The 18,053-nt window shown below is 39.8% G+C and overlaps 1 long non-coding RNA gene across 3 annotated transcripts in view; it reads left to right on the forward strand.

Annotated features, from left to right (window-relative positions):
* The first annotated feature begins 1,493 nt into the window (after positions 1-1,493).
* LOC141500915 (uncharacterized) overlaps positions 1,494-18,053 on the forward strand; it is a 36,530-nt gene continuing 19,970 nt past the window's right edge. For all 3 annotated transcript variants that reach the window (XR_012472072.1, XR_012472073.1, XR_012472074.1), the window contains exons 1-2: positions 1,494-1,616; positions 13,502-13,644. This is a non-coding gene — a long non-coding RNA (uncharacterized LOC141500915). The remainder of the gene's footprint in view (positions 1,617-13,501; positions 13,645-18,053) is intronic.

Consider the following 18,053-nt stretch of genomic DNA (forward strand, 5'->3'; position numbering starts at 1 on the left):
TCATCTGTAAAATGGTGATGGTAGTGGAGATGGGGGGGGGTTGGGCTTGATGATATCTGCTAGCTCTAAATTTATGCTTTTAAACAGATATTTGTTGGCAGAACTTTTGTGTGATTCCTTAAAAAGATAATAGGATTTAATTATTGAATTAAAAATTGTCTCTAGTATGGTTAGGAAGCAAGAGATCAGGGAAGTATAAAGTGATTTGTTCTGTGTCATCTTGCTTCTAAGAGGTAGGGATGAGGGTGTTTTTTCTGCTCTGCCTGCTTCTGATGCAATCAAGGAAGTCTTTTAGAAGGAAAAAGTACTTTTCAAAACATGCTTCAAGAATTCTGTAGCAGCAGCAACTTTTCAAAAAATAAAAATAAGGCAGTCCTTTGTATCTTATTTTTGAAAAGTTCATTAGATAATTGAGTTAAGAATCATCTCTGAAAAATCATCTCTGAAAAATTACAAGCATTATTTTACCTTTTCACAGGTTTCCTTTTTAGGAAAAAAAATTAATTTAAAAGACCAGAATATTCATAGATACTCAAAAATTATTTTGAAATTGTGCATGCTAATCACAGTTCCTTATATGAAATTCATTTGATTGAACAGTCTGCCTACTAAAAATTGCCCTTTTTTTAGGTTTTTTTTTTTTTGCAAGGCAAATGGGTTTAAAGTGGTTTGCTCAAGGCCACACAGCTAGGTAATTATTAAGTGTCTGAGACCGGATTTGAGCTCAGGTACTCCTGACTCCAGGGCCGGTGCTTTATCCACTGTGCCACCTAGCCACCCCATGCCCTCTTTTTTTTTTCCTCATTGGCTAATTCTCAAGGTTCCAAGGCTCATGGCTTTCAATATCAACAAACATTCATTTATCCCCTTTGCTTTGGTCTTTTAGCATGTATATGTATCCTGAATTGAATTGCTGAAGGCACATGGTTACTGTAGCATCCTTTTAGCATGCAACACACCTGGTAAGGCTGGAGTGGATGAATAAGCTGGAGCATCGAGAGCAATTAGCATTTGAATTAGTGACATGAGGATAAACAGTTGATTATCCTACTTAACAGCTGTTGAATGGTGTTAAAGAAACATTGTCCAACAGTTTAAAGTTTTAAATGTGGGTTTTATTATTACATGATACAACCCGAGTGAACTGTTTATTAAAAAAAGAAAACAGGATTTCAGCCAATGAGGTCCCTTTGTAGCACTACTCAAGCAAACCAGTAGTATATTACTGCTCAAAAGCTTGAAGGAGAAAAACACTAGATTTTGTTTTAGTTTTTAAACTATTGTTATTGCAAAAAAACAAAACAAAACACCAGATCCAGAATAAATAATCATATTTCATACTTCCTGCCTTTTATCTGAGTAGCTCAGTATGATTTACAGACAACCCACAATGACCTTTCAGTTGGATAGGGATCCTGTGATAATATAGTATCTCCATTTTACCCATAATGAAAATAAAAGGGAGATGAGTTCCTTTCTCAGTATCACTTTGGGACATGACTGTAGGAGTAAAATTATCATCTACAATCCTGGACTCCAAGTACCAGCCTTGAAATAACATCTTTTGCTTATGTGATGAAAAGTAATTTGAAATTTTAAAATTCAGTCAGTAACAGGTGAGAACTTTTCTTTATAATATTATTTATATCTGGACAGTTTTCCTTTAATTAACTATTTAGGACTGAACCTGTGGGAAAACTGTTAGTTTTAGTTGGTGGATGATTTATGGAACTTATTTTAGTTATTTTGTTTTTACCTGTACCTGTCTATTTTTATATCCTTAGCACCTAGCACAGTATCTGACACACAATAGGTTTTTAATAAATACTTATGACCAATCAATTGACTGTTTTGCTTGAATTGTTTGCTTTAAGATATGGGCTCAGGGCGGCTAGGTGGCACAGTGGATAAAGCACCGGCCCTGGAGTCAGGAGTACCTGGGTTCAAATATGGTCTCAGACACTTAATAATTACCTAGCTGTGTGACCTTGGGCAAGCCACTTAACCCCATTGCCTTGCAAAAAACCTAAAAAAAAAAAGATATGGGCTCTGATGAATCTTAAGGACAAAATAGAGTTAAAGGTGAGATCATAGCCAATAGTCTTGGCTGTTCTGCAAAACTTTCACAAAACCAGCTGGTAATCCCTAACTATGAGAATTTGGTACATGCACATACAATTTACTGCATGTATATCTGCAAATACTAATGTAATACTTATGAATAGTTGGTTTAGATTAAATTTAGAACAAATGAGACTCTTCCCTGAAGGAAAGAAAGCATAGTTAAATGCTTTTTCTGTCAAGAAAATATATAGTATGTTATTAATATAGGTATATATTATAATAAATGCATGCATATACTATGAAATAATACATACATACATACACTATGAAAACATACCTTATGTCTATCTTATCTATGTTTATATATATTTATGTTTCTTTCTAATAATCTTCTCCAAAGAAAGAGTTTTTCCCCTTGAGGAAAAGTTACGATGGATTTCAAAGTAAATTATAGTGAATCTTTAATATAGCTAATAGAGAAAGCTCTTCTATGCAGAGAATGGTTGTAGTCCAGCAGTTTGTCTCTAATTTGATTTGTTTGGTTCTCTAAAAGTATTTTCCCTCCAGAAATAGCATTATAAATGGTGACTAGATTCCTAGACTAACCCACAAACCCTATATGACTCATAATGTACCTAGAATACAGTTCTGTACTAATAATAGCATAGAACCCAATCACTGTGTATAATGATGTTTCTTTGGGAAAATAAATTTAGACATTCAATTTGGGATGCCAAGAATTGGTTTCCTCCAACCTCAACTACTCTAGGATTGGGACATCCCCCCTCCTCCCTTCTTTTCAGTTCTAAAGCACTGAGGGTGGGAGGGGGACAGCTTGAGACAGAATTACTGGCAGGGAAGAGTTCTGGGGAAAGTAAACTGAATAAATAGGTATTGTGGGGGAGGGTTGGGCCAGGGGTTCCTGAATGTCTCAAAGAAACAGCAGGTTGAGAGCTTCCTTCCACTGTAACCCTGTGGAGGCTTTTCTTAGTCCTGTCTCTTCTTAGTCATCTGCTTCCATTTCTTTTAGAATAAAATTCCTTTCCATTATATTTGTTCACCCCTTTTTTTATTTTGTATTTCTAACTTCAACACATAAAATCATTAGGACAGGAATTCTTAAACTGGGGTCCTTGAACTCTAACTAATATATATATATATATATATATATATATATATATGTATATATATATATATATATCTCAGTATCTGTACTTTGAGATGATCATCATTACATGTATTTTACTTTGTGCAGTTGAAAACATTCTGAGAAAGGGTCTGCAGGGTTCAATAGACTGCCAAAGGGGCACCAGACACAAAAGTTAAAAATTCTTGCATTAGGGAAATCTGGGATTTTTGTGTACACATGGAGTTTCAGATTCACCTAAATTTCAGAGGAAAAGTAGAAATAGGCTGACTCAGTTGGCATAGGGGTCTGGGTCAGAGAGTGACCTGTGAGGTGAAGAAATGATTGGGAACTGAGGTGGATAAATGGGCAGGAGGCTGTGGTGGGGACTGAGAAATACCTTTCTCTTTTTCCCTCATCACAGCCTTTGTTGCCACCTCATATTCCTCTAGGTACCCATCCCCCTAGCAGCTTGACAGCAGCAAACAGAAGGAAATTCTAGGCATGGAATTCTAGGATTCTCCAATTCCTTCTATGTCTGGATGAATTTCTGTGGTCACTGGCTCTTGCTCTGGAAAGGTTGTTTGCATATGAGAGACATACATTAATACAAGTCCCAGGAACTGCCTGGTTATTGGACCCTCCCCAACTCCCCAGTCACTCCCATGTAGTTAAGTTGTCCAGGAGGTCACGAAGCTCCCTTGCCTTTTGCCAGAGTTATTTGCCCCATTCATTTTAGGATCAAAGAACCATTGATTTTTCACCAGAAGAGAACTTACCCTTGCTGGGTCCATTTGTTTTATATATAGTCAATTCTCCTGATTTTAAAACTAAGGCACGCTGAGAGATTCAAGGTCTTGCCAGGAGTCACACATCTAATAAATGTTTGAAATGGAATTTGAACCCTGATTCCAAGTCCATTTATCCCTACCACATCAGTACTCACAAGGCTCTTTGTAGTTTAACTTTTAATTACTTCTCTAAAGGACAGAGAGATATATGTGAAAAGAGGGGGCAATCTCTCTCTCTCTCTCTCTCTCTCTCTCTCTCTCTCTCTCTCTCTCTCTGTGTGTGTGTGTGTGTGTGTGTGTGTCTGTGTGTGTGCTGGTGATAAGGGGAGGGAGAAGGAGCAGCTGTAGCTTCCCACACCTGGAAACTGCCTCATGACCAGGCATCATGGGAGTTTGTCCAGCCTGTCTTGAAAAGTTGGCAACAACCCTGGTCTTTGGAACTCGAGGCAGGTCAGTCTGTCCCTCTCTCCTTGACCGACTGCTCGTGAAAAATATGGAAATAGAAGTGGTCCAAACTTGCCGACTTCAGATGAAAGGGGCTATCTTAGTGGAAAGCACTAAGTACAAGACAGTAGGTTTTTGGGTGCGTGTGGGGGCAAGAAAAAAAAGAATGTGTGCGTGGTTAACTCAGCGTGCAGAAGATAAACCATCCAGCCTCTCTCAGCATCCTCTCGGGGGGAGGAAGGGAGCAGCATCTTCTAAAGCCCCTGGAAACCTTGAGTGTTGTTGCACAGAGGAAACTTTCCCATGTGTTTCCTCTCCGTGCTCTGGGTCCATTTGTTTTCCAGCCTTGCCTAGATGAGGAGCTGGAAAACTCAACTCCCCCAAAGTGAACTTCCTCTCCTTCTATAAACTGACCCCTGGTGGTTGCCATAGCAACTGCAAAGAGAGAATAATGAGCTGGGTAAACAAGCCGGGCTTTCCAGGGCAGTGGCACCACGGGCTGACCGACCAGGCAGAGGAACTCTGCCTTAGTAGGACGTGCGCAGCAACGTGGCTCTCATGGAGACTCGGGAAATGCTGCTGCAAGCCAAAGGCTCGCCTCTCCCCTCTTCACTTCGCTCCCTCCCGCCCCTCTCCAGCTCCAGCTCCAGCTCCAGCTCCAGCTCCAGAGGGGAAGTAAGGAGGCAAGATGCTAAGCAGCAAGCAGAGACCTGTCTCTGGACTGGTGGAGCCGAGCATCCTGCCTAGACGCTCACCCAGAGCCCTCAGCTAGATGTGTGCCAACCCGACCCTGCAAAGCAACGAGGCCGGGTCCCTGATCTGCCCGCACACCTGCTGGCTGCGGAGGCTCCATCAGAGTCGGAAGAAGGCACCCTGGAAAAGCCCCCCTCCCCAAATCTCCGAAGTCGGGGCTCGAATCCAGCTTCTGAGATTCACCGCCTCCCTGACGCGGGCAGAGCCTCTTATAGCCTTGCCGAACTCCGCTTTCCTTCTTGGTGAAATAAGTCACTTTACCCAGATAACCCTCCGGCTCTAGACATAGAACCATTCCCATTGCACTCAGAAGAATCTACATTAAGGCTATCAGTCCTGGAAACTTTTAACATTCATCTTTGTTTTCTTTCGGGATGATAGAAGAGGGAAAGGCAGTATTAGAGTCTAGGGAGTTTGTGGTCATTCAATATAACTCTTTACTGTCTTCAGAGCAGAAAGATAGAAGGAAAAGAAACACTCCCCAAAGGCTCTTGTATTTATTTTCAATTTTCCTTCATTTATTCTTTTCTATCATCATCAAATTAACTTTGAAGGAAAATCTTTACTTTATAGTCTCTAGGATAAGGCAAGAAGCTTTCTGAGACTTTTATCTTAGTGCCGTCTCACTGAGATGACTCCCAATTTACCCTTTAGGTTGCCTGTTTACGCGTAGTTGGTTGTAACTCCATGGAGAACTCCATGAAGTCAGAGACTATTGCCTATCTTCGCCTATCTCTGTTTTTTCCTGAACTCTTAATAAACCCTAGCACTTACTGAGTGACTGACTGACCAAATCATTCTGTACCAGTCACAGTATCTGTTTACAGAGATGAGCAAATCAGTGAGTCACAGTGCCTACCACCTCATGCCTGAGTCCTTCCAAACCCTGGTGAAGACAGGTGAACTACTGTCATGTACTCTTTTAGGGCAACTGATGACTAATTCGTAAATTCTTATGACAAGAAAATTTTCCTAAAGCTTAGCTAATTCCCCTTTCTTGTCCTCCTGAAAACTAGTCTGTTAAATTAATGCCAGCAATACATATACGCATAATGTTTTTAGCTTGTTGAAATGCTTCATAGAACCAGGATTATGCCTTCAATGGAGCACTTGTCCAGTGGTCAAGGAGATCTGGATTCAAAGTCTACCCCTAACATTCATTATTTGAGTCATTTAATTTCTCTATGACATAATTTCCTGATATGTAACATAGGCAGTAATAGTACTGGGCTTGGAATCAGGAAGACATTTTCTGGCCTCAGACACTAGCCATGTGATCTCAGACAGGTCACTTAACCCAATTTCCTCATTTGTAAAATGAACTGGAGAAGGAAATGGCAAATCACTCTAGTAGTGTCTATGCTAACTGAAAGAATTGAACAAATACAAGAATGAAATTGGGATGATAACAATTTTACTATCTACCTCATAGAGCTGTTGTAGATCTCAGTTAAATCTTGTCAGTTATTAGTAAAGACTCACAATTTTTTTCAGATGAGCAAATTGAGGCACAGAAGGTGACAGGTGGTTTTATGTATGCAGTATCTCAGAGATGTTGCAAGAATAAATAAATGAATGAATAAAAGACACAGTTATTTCAAACGTTGATATTATTAGTAAGAGATCAAAGGCTCCTCATATTTATAAAAACCTGAAATTCATGGGGATGAACTTTCCTACAAAGCTGTACAGTAAGTACCTGTTAAATACCAATCATGCAGAAGTTAGCAAGGACCTTTTGTCCCTGTTATTTGTCCTTTTCCCATCCCTTGGTGAGTGTTGGAGAGAAGAGAGCAGGAGATTGAGAGGTAGCTAAGAACATGGCAACCATACAAAAAGACTACATTTCCCAGAATCCTGTGGCCTGAAGATGACTTATAGATGACTGCCAAGCTAGGGACTACTGAGAAAGAAGAGAAAGCAGAAGTCAAGATAAGTCATGCTAACAGATAAGAAACAGGACCAGGGCCATATTGGTGATGCAGATATCAAGGAAGCTTTCTTATCCTGATGCTACAGGTGGGGTAGAACATTAGAGTCAGGAAGACCAGAGTTCAAAGTCTACTTTAGACACTAGCTAGCTGTGTGACCCTGGCTGAGTCATTGAACTTATTTCAGTCTCAGTTTCCACATCTGTCAAATCAGGAGGATTTGACTTAGTGGTTTCTCAGGTCCTTTCTAGTCCTAAATTTATGATCCCATTAGCCCCAAGTTAAAAATAACTGTCAAAGGTCTGACAATTTGAATAGACATGTCAAGGTTATTTTCATGGAAGTTTTCAAACAATTTCACCTTCTCTTCTCCACCTCTCCACCCCACTCCATTGTAAGATTTGCCAAGACTTATCCCATTGGAGAAATGAAAGTTTGTGGGGAGTTGAGACCCATATTATTCTAGCGGAGTGATGAGACTTTACTCACTGAGCTGTAATTACATTTTGTTTTTTACTGTTCACTTCTCTTGTTAATTGATGTTTTTATTATTGATTAACATTGAGAGCCTTGGTTTTTCTAGCAGGTGAGCTAATTGAATATATCAGAAACTAATTAGGGAATTTTTAGAAATTAAGGAAATCTTGGTGGGGACAAAATAGATTAAAGGAAGTAATAATTATTGAGAATCTTTTTGATCAGAATATAGTCCAACTAAAAGAGACTAGAGTCCAACCCCTAAGATATATCAATAATAAAATCTTCTCCATGTATACATAACATGCTTCTCCCTTGTCTCTTACTTTGCAAAATATGACAATTGCATTCTTTATAACATTAGTCTTCAAGCTGGGCAAAATTATACATTTAAATATGTTACCCATATTCTTGAGTTGTCACTCTCTAGGTAACTGCAATAATACTTTTGTCCAAGGCAAAAAATGCTGTAGGGTTTTTTTTTGCCTTATTTTTGAAAACTTACAATTTGAAACTTTTCCTTTCTTGTTCTTTCCACCTTTTTGTTCTTACTGAATCCTAGCTCCCTCCTAATGACACAACATCTTTAAGTCATCCTTTCCAGAACTGGTTGTAGTTTTATCCATACCTCTAGCTCACTGATCATGATGAGAAAATCAGAATTCTCCTCATTTCTTCATATCCCACCTCCAAATTCTCCCTCTACCACCATCAGTCAATAAATTCTTTGCCTTTGAGGATCACTTAATCCATGTCTACTACTCAATTAAAATTCTGGTAACTTATCTACCAAACCTTCAGGATCTTTTTCCTTACTGAGTTCAATGATTAGCTCATTTTTCTTCTTTCCTCTACAACCTCTGTCTTTATACACCAGGACTTTGTCATATGTATTGTTCTTCCCTCAAACACTCTGATCACACAGTTCCTCAATTTATTCACTTTACATCACCTATGCTTTTCCCCTACCTCAGCCACACACCATGAGTTCCAAAGGACTCTGGCCTGGGCTTTCTCTTCTCCCTCCATATTATCTCACTTGGTGATCACATCATTTTCTATAGATTTAATTATCATATCTATGCTGATGACTCTCAAATCTCCTTATCTAGTATTCACCTCTCTGCCTACTTTCAAAAATAGTTCTCCATCAGACATCTCAAGCTATATGACCTACATTCATCTTGAACTCAACATATTCAAAATCAAATTCATTATATTTCTCTAAGCCCTCCCTATTTCCACACTTCTTTAAGCTTACAACCCTCCCCCTACCCCCCCCATATCCACTCTCTTTCAACTCTCAAATATTCCCTTTCTTTCCTCAAACATTGTTATCCAGGTCTTCATCACCTCATGCATGAACTATTGTAATAACCTGTTGGTTGGTCTCCTTGCCACAAATATTTATCTTTTCTTGTCCATCCCTCCCTCAATTGTCAAAGTGATCTTCTTAAAGCATAATACTGATCATATCACCCAAACAAATCCTCACATTGTCCATATCCAAAAATATGTCTCATTATGCATCTTCAGTCCATCACTTCTTGGTCAGGAGGTGGGTAGCATGTCTTATCATGGGGCAGGACATCTGGAATGATATCTAGAATTCTAGAATTGTCTCATCATGACATTTCTCTAGAACAATGCAGTCACACTCAAATAGAAACAAGGTCATTAATCCATATCTAAGAGTGTAGTGGATAAAGCACTGCCCTGGAGTCAGGAGTACCTGGGTTCAAATCTGGTCTCAGACACTTAATAATTACCTAGCTGTGTGGCCTTGGGCAAGACACTTAACCCTGTTTGTCTTGCAAAAACCTAAAAAAAAAAAAGAATTTCTGTAGATTGTGAGTTGACAGCTTGTAAATGAATATTATCTGTTTTACTCTATTCTTATTTATTTTGTTAACTGTTTCTCAATTACATTTTAATTTGGGTCAGGTCACACTTGGGAGTGTTATAGCTGCTTGTAGGACCAGTGGTTGACCCCTCTGCCCTACAATCATGGTTGGTCATTGCATTATCAGACTTTTAAAAAGTTTTTCAATTTTTCAAAATTGCTGTAATTTGGTGACTTTTGGAATATGCCTTCAAATTAATTTTCAAATTCCAATTCAAAGCTATACCAACAATGCAACATGTTTCTGTTTTCATACAACCTTTCCTAAATTTGTGATTTTCTTCATTTGTCTTTTTTTTTTTTTTGCTAATCTGGTAGATATGAGTTGAACCTTAAAGTTTCAAAAATGTGTATTTTTATAATTTGGAACATTTTTCTCATGTGACTGTAGATAGCTTGTATTTCTTCCTTAGAAAACTGCCTATTCATATTCTTTAAATCATTTTTCATTTGAGAATTAACTCTTGGTCTTATAAATTTGTTTCATTTCTTGGCAATGAAACTTTTATTGAAGAAACTTACTGTAAAGGTTTTTTCCTTTTAGTTCTGTTTCTCTTCTAATCTTAGTTGCATTAGTTTTTGTTTGTGCAAAGTATTTTAAATTCTATATATTCAAAAATATGCACTTTCTCTTACTTGAAAAATTAATTTTCTGTTATTAGAGTCATAGAACTTCATTCATTGTGATGAATTGATTTTTTTTTTGGTAAATATAAAGGTAGATTTCTGCAAAGTTGCCACTGACATTGGAATGGGGGGGTGGGGAGGAAAGAAGGTGTGAAATGATGTCAAAATCATAACTTTGTCTCACCCAAATGTTTAAGTGTGAGATTTTGTTCTCTATTCCCTAAAGCACAGGCTTGGGTTCTTCACCAAGGCGAAAGTAAGAGTGATGACTGAGCTCCTGTAGCATTTAATTTTCCAATTCTTTAGTATATGAACATATGTAAGTAAAGTAGCCTTGGTTTCTTCATCTGTAAAATTAGAGGGTTGGATAAGATGAAATCTAAGTTCCCTTCTATCTGCATCTATGATCCTATGATCTCCCAGAGCCAATTGCTAGTTACCCAGCCAACTCCTTGGCCCAGAGAGGGACTTCTCTTAATTCCCACAGATTTGGAGATTTGAGCAGCTTGCTGTGTGAAAGTTATTGCTGCTCTCAGAGGCCATTGTAATTTTTATATGCTATGGAAGCAGGAGTATACTCATTGGAGTATCTGAAGATATTTCTCACTATCATAAGGGAACCACATTCATTTCTCTTTAGAAATGAATATTGCCTTGTTGGGGTAGAAAGAGTGACGGTGGAAAGCCATAGCTGACTTCTGATGGAAGTCCCTTTCTTAGAATAAAAGAATGGTAAATATAAAAATATGGAAAGAACCATAAAAGTATAATTGTGAGAGCTCTTGGGTCAAAGTGAGAGGAGGTACTTGAGATTTATTGATGGAGAGGGTGGATGTCTATGACCAAGCTGGGGGAAGGGGAGTAGAGCTGCTAAGGTTGACACCTTGAAAAGTGAATCATTTATGAGATTCCAGCTCTATACAGAACACTATTGAGGTGGGAAGTGGGGGGGGGCACAAAATAGGGATTATGGGTTCACTGAGCTAGAAGAAACCTCAGAGGCCATCTAATCTAACCTCTTCATTTTATAATGGAGAAAACTGAGGCCATTTAGTGACCTGTTCATAGTCACACAGGAAATAACCATCAGGTGAGATCTGATGCAATTTCAACCCCCTTCTCCCGAGCCTGAGTGCTTTCTATAATACAAGCTGCCTGCCCATATAAGATTCCACTTTATTCATAGATTCTTATTGACTATGTGGCCTTTAACCTCTCTCTGTTTCCCCCTTTCCTCTTCCACAAACTGTGAATAATACTTATGGCTCTCTTCTAGGGTTATTGTTCAGATCAAATAAGATTCTAACTTTGTAAATGCCAATTAGCTTTGTAAATGTTAGGTGGCACAGTGCAGAAAATACTGAGCCTAGAATCAGGAAGAACTGAATTCTAATCTGTCTCAGTTACTTACTAGCTGTGTGACCCTGGGCAAGTAACCAACCCTATCCATCTCTTTTCCTCATCTGTAAAAGGAGCTGGAGAAGGAAATGGCCAACCAGTCCAGTATCTTTGCCAAGAAAACCCCAAATGGGATCAAAAAGACTAGGACATACCTAAAAAATAACTCAAGAGCAAGAACAAAAAAGCATATGGAAAGAAGAAGAGAGAGTCAAGAACAAATTAAGACACATTAACAAGGAACCTTTTTTTCTTTTTGCTGTTGATCAACCTAACCCAACAGAATTCTAGTACCTCTTTTGAAATCCTCTAATACAATGTGAGTGCATATATGTACATAATCTGTCCACTTGCTTTGCAACCTCTTTGGGAAAATAGTCTAGGTAAGGATGGTTTATAAAAACATTGGAACCAGGATTTCACAGGAAAAGTGAAAGAGAGGGTTGAAGCATTTATCCATCTAATCACCTTGGCTGTTATAATGCAGCCTGGCCCCAATGTTCTGTGGGTTTCTGGAAGAGTGCTTGCCTGGAATGCTAAGCATCCTCCAAGGGCCGGCAGATTCTGACTCACTGCTGGGGGATGTGGAGGGTCTGCCTAGAAGTGTAATCTCCCTCCATGAATTACTGTACTCCCCGGAGCCAGACTTCTTCCCACTTCTTTCTACCCCTTAAACTATCTACCCCACCTGTGAAGAGCATCCATTTTAAAAACTCCTGGAATAGGAGGAAACATGGAAGTTAAGAAAGTTAGGGAGATTTCTATTTTTCTGTGTCCTTTTAAAAATAACTTATTCAGTTTTTAAGTACTGGTTAATTAAAAGAAGTTTTTCTCAGTCCTGAATGTTGCAGGTATGGTTTACTTGACTACTTTGTGTAGTGATGATGCATTGCCCTTTGGAATATCACCCAGTCTGGTTTACATTGTGTGTGTGTGTGTGTGTGTGAAAAAATGGAAACAGAGGGAAGGAGAGGGTCCTGTTTAAGTTTCTCACATAGCCATAAGTTCTCAGGAAACATTTCCTCTGCTCTCACAGCAGGGAGTTCTGTCCATACCCAGCCCATCCTGTTACCTCACAGTTCTGGCTGGCCAGGTTTGACCATTGGTAGACACATGCCATTGTACTATTCAGTCTTAAAGCAAATTGTTCATTTTGGAAAGGGGGAGAGGAGGAAGGGCCCAGGAGAAGAAGTATCCCTCTGTCTCTCTCTGTCTCTCTGTCTCTCTGTCTCTCTGTCTCTCTCTCTCTCTCTCTCTATATATATATATATAAAATTATATGTCTATATATACCTATATACACACTAACATCTATCTATCTATCTATCTATCTATCTATCTATCTATCTATCTATCTATCTATCATCTACCTTTTTATCTATGTATTGTCTTTCTATCTATCCATTTGCATTTCCCTGGACTCTGACAATTCTCTAGACCAGAGACTGTCAACCCTTGGGAAATGGCAATGCTACTGTTGTTCATTTGGCTACAGGAAATCATCTCCTTTCTCCTGAAAGACTATATGACATATTTTGATCTTAATTAAAATAAATTGATCATACTTATGACATGCTTACTATTCTATAGTTGGAGGCACTCTGGGAGGTCAGATAACCCACTTTTCAGGGCAGGTGATGGAATGATGGCTTGTTCCTTGAGGTTAAACAAAATCACCCTGCAGGGTCTGGGTCTGAGAACCAATCTTTGTGCTACATCCCTGAAGCTGAAATGTATGATCTCCAATGGTTTTTGTTGTTGTTTTTTTTTTTTTTTTAGGTATTTGCAAGGCAATAGGGTTAAGTGGTTTGCCCAAGGCCACACAGCTAGGTAATTATTAAGTGTCTGAGACCAGATTTGAACCCAGGTACTCCTGACTCCAGGGTGGGTGCTTTATCCACTAAGCCACCTAGTCGCCCCTATGGTCTCCAATGGTAAAGTGGTGATGGTACATTACAAATTACTGTGTCCACCTCCTCTTTTTTAGGTCAACACAGAATTGAATAATAGGTGGCTCTGAATCTTCTCTACCTCCTCTCCATCTCTGGCTATTCTGATCCTACAGTTGCAGCTACCTTTATCTTTAAGGTTTGCAGGCAACAGATCTGGAAGACTAGGAACAAGGCCATGGTATGATGATGTTCATGTCTGTTCTTTTTTCCCTCTGGAATTAATGTCACATGAATCAACTGCCCACAAAGCTTATATTCATGTAAGGGCTTAAGAGGTGGAATCTGAGCCAGATGCAGTCTGTGAGTAGCTTTAAACAGGGAGTGTGGGGAAAGGGGAGGAGCAGGGCTTGGGGTAGGAAGGGAAAAAAAACAAGGCCCTCATCAGCTAAGGTGTCCTGAGAACTCAAAGAGATTGAACACTGCAGCTTTTGCTCCACTGGCCTGTCAGGCTTTCTCTGACAGGAGAAACCAAGCAAGAGATTAACATGATTGAAGGTATACACCCTCAGTCTCTGGGTTTTGCTCACAAAGTCTGTTTGCAGCACACCTCAGTAGCCTTTGTAAAACCCATGGGGACTTTTTTTTGGGGGGGGGAAGGGGGGGGGAGAGAGAGAGAGAGAGAGAGAGGAGAGAGATAGAGAGACAGTGACAGAGAGATAAAGACAGTCATAGAAACAGAGAGACAGAAGAAGAGAGAAAGATAGAGAGACAGAGACAGAGAGACGGGTGAGAAAAAAGAGGGGTAGGGGAGGAGAGAGAATCAGAGAAAGAGTGAGATATTAAAATCCAACAGTGGCAACTGGTTGAGTGTAGCAGGATCCATTTGAAGCATCTGAAAATTCACAGGTGACCAGGAGGGGCCTAAGATGCATGAAAGTTGAACTGTTGGCAGGCCTTAGGAAGTTGGTGCATGCTTGGCTGAGAAGCCAAAGAAGGAACTGGGTGGTCTTTGTTTTATCCGGCACTAGCTGTTTGCAGGAGCAAGAGAGGAAGTTAAAATTAGCAGTATACTTTAAATGTGACATCTGTTGTTCCCTGCTGGTCTCCCTTGTTATAGACTGGCAAGACATCAAGGTTCCCCGGGCAGAATCCAGGCCTGTTGGACTCTTTGGACTGATTCAGACGTTTTGACTTTTGCCTCCGCCCCTCCTACCCACCCCCCACCTCTTTCCCCACCCTGTACCTTGGCAACAGCAACTGGGGCACATCCCGTTTTTGGCATACCAGGAAATCCTGGTTCCTGGTATCACTGTATGCTTACCAGTCAGTGACTTGCAAGACCAGCAGCTTAGGGAGCCAGTTCTGTTTCATCTCTAACATGCCTAGTAAACACAAAGCATGAATCATTAGGTCGGCTAATAGCAATCCTCTCATTTTGGGGGAAAAAAAAGAGAGGAAAACCCAAGCCAAGTGGATGTTACTGTGACTTTTCTGAGGCTGCAGAAAACTTGAGTAACTAAATGTCATAGTTCTCAGCTAGGATGGAGGCAGTAAAGTTGGACTCAAGAGTTGGGAAGGCCTGAATTCAAATGTAACATCAAACATTTTACCAATTGAGTGACTCTAGGCAAGTCACTTAAACCTCAGTGTCCATAATTGTAAAATGGGAATACCTTTAGCAACTCCCTCCCAGGTTTGTTGTATTGGTAAAATGCTTAACACAGTGCTCAACCCATAGGAGGCCCTGAAGAAATGCTATTAGTCCCTTCAAGTCAGTACAGAGTCTTTCAAGATTGGAATTTACTGATAAGACCAAGATCTGGACAATTTAGGCTCTAAATCTGCAGGACTTTGGAGGAGTCATTTGGCTTCCTTATGCCTCAGTTTCCTCAGCTGTAAAATGGAAGGATTAGACTGAATGTCTTCTAAGGTCCTCCTGACTCTCTAGTACTGCAAGATTCACAAAATACAAGAACGTGTCATATAACAAACAGTCTGTATTTAGGGAGAGGATGAGTGGAGTTTTTAGTTCCACTGATGAAAGTTTTAGGATGAAGAAACTACATCTGAGAGAGGTCAAGTGACTTCAATCAATCAATCAATCAATTAATCATCCAACCAGTAGGCATAAGAGCTGGGATTCAGTTCTCCTGCCTTTAGGTCCATCTCTGTGCACTAGAGCCACAATATCCATCATTCACGGCTCCCTCTATGTTTCCTTTAGCCAGGGAAAGGTTCTGGTAGAGAAAACCCTAAGAAAAAAGTGTTGGAGCTTCACTATGGAAGAACAAGAAGTAGGACCAGGAGCAAGAAGAGGGTTTCAATGCTCTTGTGATCAAAAGGAAGTGTCTATGGAAATGGGTGTAAGATGATGCAAGGATCAAAAGAAGTATCTATGGAAATGGGTGCAAGAGGGTTGAGGATCTCCTGGATCTTTGACACTCAGCATATGATTTTATACTTTGATGACTTATTTCTGGAAGTATTAGAGATGAAGTGTAGTGCCTTGGGTGTCTCAAAATGTTGCTGAGCCTCTGACAGCAGATATTACTTGCTGCAACTTCCTAAGTTCAGGGGACTTTGAATCTGCTTTGGATTTTTTAAAAAATATTCCATCTTGTAGGGTTTTTTGTTTGTTTTGTTTTACAATGAGAAACAGTTTGTTTCACTGAAAACATTTTCTTGAGGATAGAGTCTTTTTCCCTTCCCTTTGATGATGATTTCAGTATTTGAGGTTTTACAAATTGCAGGAGGCAGGGCTTCTTTCTGCACCTTCAGAGGAGTCAACTCCCTTTGGTGTCCCTGAGTAACAGGCCTCCCAGGTACTGGAGGAACAGCAGCAAGGTCCTAGCAAAAAAAAAAAAAAGTTGTATTGGCCCACTGTATTATCCATGGTTTGTGAAGGCAAAAATATTTATTTTATGAGAACACTTGTCCCGCCCACACTTGCCAAAGAATTGAAAAAAACTGAGTTGCCATCCAAAAGATGATAAATATTTGGATATCATGAAAAAATTATATATAAATATAAATGCACTGTATGTTATCTGTGACTTTTTTAAAATGAAGATATTTTAAGCTTTCATTTTTGCTTCTTCTTAATCTGCATCTTCTTGAATCTATATCATTTTCTTTAGGAGGGTCCAATATCCCTGATATTTCCCAGGAGTCCACACTCTATATTTTCCTTGTTGCTCAGTTTATCAGCAAATTATCTGCAGCATCTTTGCAGTTGCATTCCCCTTCCATGCCCACAGGAAAGTCCCCATGACCCACTTTTTGTTCAGTGGTTTTCCATTCTTTCATAATCTGTGACTGTGACCTTGGGAGGCATGGAGCCAGTGTGGGCAGAACTGCTCTCTCCCCTTGTGGGGCCAGCAAGGCTGACTCTCCAGGTTGGGTACCACATTCTTAGCAGGAGATATGGGTGAGGCAGCAGCCTGTCGGTGGAAGCTTTTTGTAGAGGGGATGGGAGTTGCTGATAGTCACACTACTTGCATTGCTGAGTCAGCATGGATGGGAGGCCCACTGGAAGCAGCTTCAGGCAGGGACAGGAAGCTCTGTGTTTCTAAGAGAGCCAGGGCAGCATTGAAAAGTGTGTCTGCTAAAGGACATAGAAGAGGATGTCCAGTGGAGCTGGGCCATATCTTTTTAAAGGTGGAGAGGAACCCCACCTTTTACTAATAAAGTGGAGGGCAGTTATCATTCAAAGGATTAATAAATACATGATTCTAATGGAACTTTGTTTTCTTAGGGCATTAGGGCAGCTAGATGACTCAGTGTATAGAGTGAGTTCACATTTGGTCTCAGACTCTTACAAACTGTGTAATCCTGGGCAAGACACTTAACCCTGTTTGACTCAGTTTCCTCATCTGTAAAATGAGTTAAAAATGGAACTGGCAAACCACTCCAGCATCCTTGCCAAGAAAATACTAAATGGGGTCATGAAGAGTCAGACACAACTGAAAAAAAGGCTTAAACAACACTTTGTGTGTAACAGAATTAATTGGTTCTTGAATGAAAATACTGGTGGTAGAGAAGAAATATAAGACTGGAGAAATGAGGAGAGGGACAGAAATGAAGAAATCAGGAAGAAAAGGGGAAGTCATGTCATGAAAAGATGAGTTTGGCTTCACCTTTGTCCCTTAATTCCTTCTTTTTTCCTAGCTCCTGTCCTCTTCTTTTTCTCCGCCTTTCGCCTTTTGCTTTGGCAGACACATCTGCCACGGCTTATTTCATCAGATGAAATGAAGGGGAAATCTGATTTGTGCCTAATTGGACTTACTGTAGGCAATTAGGGTTAAGCTGACATGAGGGAAATAGCAGACCTTGGGATTTTCTGTGCTTGTTCATCATGTTGCTGGAAAGATTTTAGAATTGAGATGTCTGTAATTTTGGCAAGCTCCTATAGACACCAGGTTAAGCAAGGATGCTAGCTCTGGTAATCACCAATGAAGGCACTATAGCTTTAAGAAGGAATTTTGAAAAATAAACATATTTAATCATCAGTACACAGGGTGACCTGCATTATCTTTGCCTCACATTCTATCTATAAGACTCCATGTTCTCCAATTGTTCATAGATAATGAAGGTTGGAAAATGTTTCCTCTATATTGCAGACCATCTCTTTCATCCAACAAAGTTTTT

Source organism: Macrotis lagotis, chromosome X (genome assembly GCF_037893015.1).
Source record: "Macrotis lagotis isolate mMagLag1 chromosome X, bilby.v1.9.chrom.fasta, whole genome shotgun sequence".
In the NCBI taxonomy this organism is placed as follows: domain Eukaryota; kingdom Metazoa; phylum Chordata; class Mammalia; order Peramelemorphia; family Peramelidae; genus Macrotis; species Macrotis lagotis.